Source organism: Salvia hispanica, chromosome 3, assembly GCF_023119035.1.
Source record: "Salvia hispanica cultivar TCC Black 2014 chromosome 3, UniMelb_Shisp_WGS_1.0, whole genome shotgun sequence".
Taxonomy (NCBI): Eukaryota; Viridiplantae; Streptophyta; class Magnoliopsida; order Lamiales; family Lamiaceae; genus Salvia; species Salvia hispanica.
In genome coordinates this window covers 27,978,374-27,983,346 of record NC_062967.1, presented here as the reverse complement: position 1 = coordinate 27,983,346, position 4,973 = coordinate 27,978,374, and positions in this window count along the sequence as shown.

Sequence of the window (4,973 nt, the reverse complement as noted above, 5' to 3'; positions counted from 1 at the left end):
AAACACAACTGCATTCCTAATAGACTTAATTGAATAATTGAGCTCTTTCAAGCCATCCTTAACAATTAAGTTCAGTATATGACAAGCACATCTCAAGTGCAAATATTTCCCATCAAACATCAATGTTTTTTCAATTCTCATTCTTCTTTTCAAGTAATCAATCGCACTGTCATTGGAAGATACATTATCAACTACAATCGAAAATACTTTTTCTATCCCCCATTCCCTCAAACAAACCTCAATCATCTTGCCAATTTCTTCCCCTACATGACTTGTGATTTTTGAAAAGTTAATTATTCTCTTGTGCAACTTCCAATCACTATCTAAAAAGTGGGCTGTAATGACCATATAATTTATGTTTTGAATCGAAGTCCAAGTATCAGTGGTAATGCTCACCCTTAATCCATTAAGCACATTTTGAATCTTCTTCTTCTCCTCTAAAAATAAAGTATAAATCATACCTGCAACTTTCTTTCGATCAGGAATTCGAAATCTCGGTTGTGCTTCATGCAGCAGAGCAACAAATCCCTTCCCTTCAACAGCTCGAAAGGATACTTCATCTATAATAACATATTCAGTGAGCTTCAGTTCACACTTTTTCTGATTAAAAGTGTGAGCAACTATTTGACTTCGTTGCCCCATAGTCTCATTCGTCAACATGGTTTGACCTTTCTCACAAGAGCCATCATATAACGGACACTTCTTACACCTCTTCACTAAATGATTTTTCAATCCGCTAGTACTCCCACTAACAGCTGGTATTTCGGTTTTGCAATAGTTGCATATTCCTATTTGTTGTGTCGTGCCATTACTCAATTTCCTTGTTGCTTTTACACAGTGATCCCAATATGGGCTTCCGCTTTTTCTTTTAGAAGGCAGAGGAGGTTTTTCTACCGAATCTTCTAGTGCTCGCTTTCGACTTGTACCATCATCATTTGTTGAATTATCGGGTGTCTTTGGTGGTTCAGATTCCTTCCTGAAAAAATAACAACAAACAATATTGTTTTAATTAAGCTATGATCGGTAACTAAACTGAACTATGAGAAATAATTACCTACATTAAATGATGAGAAAATAAGAACAATATGACCTACTGATGCAAATTTTGACACATGGAAATACATGTATCATTCATAAATAAATTTTTTTCTACTATTTATTCTATTCTTGGTATTAGCAGAGGAGTAAAAAATGATAATGATATACTTGTATAGGATAATAACGAGATTTTTGTATTCATAGAAATAATTAAATAGAAGTAAGAAACGTATAATCTGTCACCACTAAAAGTTGGAATAAGAAAAAAGTAAAATAAATACTCCATGTTTCTATTGCAGCACCAACTATTAATTAAATTTTGAGTACAATTTATATTTCTCGTTTATTCGCAGCTATGATTCATATTCATGTAATCCATGTATTGAGAATGCAGATTAGGCAACTGCTTAATATCTACGAAGAGAAATTAGTCTCAGTTATGGGCAGTTTATGCATAATGATAATACACAAAAATTTAAATAAATAAACTACAATCTTTAACAGAAAAGATACGATACCTTGACTGACAAGAGCGGGAAGGGTCGATGATAGCGAGTTGTGAAGATGGATCCATGATGTAAGATCCAAACTCCGAAGAATGAAAGGAGTAAGACTCTCTTGCAGCGTGAATGTATATCAGAATATGAGATTGCAGGAGGAAGATGGTAGATTAGGGTTTAATGGTTGTCAATTATAATATATACGTAGTACTTATTTAACTAAAGTCATATATTTGTTTGAAAAGATTTGATTTCTACATGTAAAAGATATGTAGAATTGTGAATTATAATATATACTAGGTACTTATTTAACTAAAATCATATACTGTATTTGTTTGAAAAGATTTGATTTCTACATGTAAAGATTTGATTTCTTTGGTATGAATTTACTTGATATAATTTAAGCATATATATTTATATCGGTATATACCATATTTTCGATATATACCTAAAATTACGGTATATACCTAAAATAACGGTATATACCATATTTTCGGTATACCCCGGTATACCCCGGTATATGAAAATTCATACCGTTACCCTACCGAAATAAATCGATAAGGTATCATACCTTACCGAAAATTGCGGTATACCGAAAATTCGGTATTTTCGGTATTTTTTCGGTACGATAAGGGCGGTATTTCGGTATTTCGGTATTTTTACCCAGCCCTACTGAGAGCTGCTATCGGTTGTTGCTGATTTTCTACAATATGAATGCTCAACTTTTAGATATCACAGTTGGGCAACTTTTTCTCAATAATTGGGAAAAATAGACATAGGAACACAACAAAATGACTAGAGGTGAGCTCTAGAAGAATGCTTTGATGTGTATTTTTCTCTTGGAAAGATCTGAATTTGGTGGGACTCTTGCAACCACACACAACCTCTATTTTCATCAGGAAAAGAAATACACATAAAATCAAATGGAAATCTGAAAAAAAAAAATTCAATTTGAACTAATGGAGAAGAATCAGATAATTGCACAGACGGTGGCGAACGAAAGCTGATCGGAATCGAAACTAGGGCGTCGAGCTTGAGCAGCGAGAATATGTAGTTACAAGCTTAAATGTTGTTCGGAGTTGCTTGGATAAAGTGTTCAGCTGTGTTTTCATAGCCTTTATACCAGTGTAGTATTTTACATATCCATTTGCACAAATAACACAACAGGGTGAGGGTGAGGGTGAGGCGTCGAGCAGCAATTTTTTGTGGGTATTCCCGAAAAATCTAGAAGAATAATTACAAACATCCTAACCTTGATTCAAAAATGGAGTCGCCGGAAGAGATTCAGAATTTGGGCGCCGCCGGGAAGTAGGCAGATTGAGAGAATTTAGAATGAACTCTCAATCGCTATTGTTGTGAAGAAGAGATTGTGTCTGAGTTCTTTTTCCTTTTTGGTTTAGGGTTAACATTTTGATGGGTATAATTGTATTTTGCTAAATTAACTAGGCTTCCATGATAAATAACATAGGATTTTGGGTAGTTACAAATATGATTAAAACATAGGATTTTGGTTGGGCTTTGTGCGGGCCGGATATAAAACACGGGCTACTATGTTTGGTAACATAACTACCAAACACACAAATAAACCCAGATTACTTTCTTATCTCAGCGAAACATAGCTACCAAACGCAACCTTAGTTTATTAAAGAGGCACTTCATACATCCCACGAGAGAATGCACTCTTTTTTTAATCTATTTCATAAGAATATGCATTTTTTAAATATTAAAAAAAAAATCTTTGTATAAAGTCATAAATATATTAATTTTAATCTATTTCATAAGAATATGCATTTTTTAAATATTAAAAAAAAAAATCTTTGTATAAAGTCATAAATATATTAATCACTTATATGAAATGAGCCATTAGAATATGAATATGAGTTATTGATAAATAATTTAGTAATAAAAAAATTATTATTACTCGTGGTTCCGAAAAGAAATAAACATGAAAATGAAAGAGTGCAAATATAGAAGATTTAGGAAGAAAATTTAAAACTAAAAGAAATGTATAAAAGTAATAAAAGCATATCATTGTTATATAAACATCTTTTCGTAGTAGTAATTTTTTGTGTAAAATTTCACAGTATTACTATTTCTTCTGTTATTAAATAGTACTCCATCCGTCTCACAATCAGTGGCGTATCCAGGATTTTAGATTAGGGGATACGAAAAAATATCTGAACAATCTTTTTCATTGTCTTAAATACAAATGTCTTGTATAGAGGCGAATATAACGACTAAACAAGAAATTATATAGTTTAGAAATAATTTTTTTGGACATAAAATATTTGAGTAACGTTTTAATCACTTTTTATAAGATAATAGTACTAGTTTTTAGAGGTGAACCTTGTGAAAATAAATAATTTAAGAAAAATATCTATTATTATAGAAAATAAAATATATAGATATTTTATTAGTTATAAATGTTTCGTATAGATATGAATATAATTGCTACACCATTGTTAAAATAGTTTATAAGTAATTTTTTTATTAGTTGAGAATTAAATTAAGAAGTATATAAACTTATTATTTCTATTGATTTAGCAAAAAAAAAGTATACATCTATTCTTTCAATTTTTGAAAAAAACTAAACCAAAAAAATAAATCCATTATTTTTAAAGTAAAAGGCTATAGTACTTTTAATTGTTTGAATAAAATAAAACATGAAAAAAGTAAACAAATTGTATTAACAAAACAAAACTGAAAAAGATTTGAAATAAGTAAAATGATATAGAAAGTTTAATTGTTAGAATTAAAAATAAAAGAATTGAGAAAATAAAAAGTATAGAAATCAAAGAATGAATAAAAAAAGGTGCAGAAATCTAAACTAAAGATTGGGCAATAGAGAAGATTCAAACTCTGACCCTAAGCTTTGAAAATGGGAAGCACAACCACTTGTCCAAAGGAGCCTTTCAATAAAAGTATCTCAATATATGGTATTAGTATTCTAATTTGGAGGTACAGTTGTACCCCTTTGTTCCAAGGTGGATACGTCATTGCCCACAATAGGAGTCATTCTTATTGCGGGCATGAATTTTAAGAAATACTCCATAAAATATAGTGGGTTGGAAAAGTTAATAGAATAGTATGAGAATCATTTTTTTATACTTAGTTTTTTTATAATAAAATATGAGTGAAGTGAGTTAGTGGAATGTAAGACCTACTTACCATTCATGGTAAAAATGAAGTGTGACTCTTATTATAGGAAGAACCAATATGATGAAGTGTGACTAGGGATGTCAATTCAACCCGAAACCCGTGGGCCGGCCCGAACAAACCGGTAAAATGAGCGGGTTAGGGTTGTAATTTTATTACCCGAATACAAAACGGGCTAAACGGGTTGGCTCGAACGGATTGCGGGTTGGCCCGATGGGTTGTAACTTTTAATTAAAAATTATTAAGTTTAGGGGTTTTTTTTATATATTTTTGAATCTT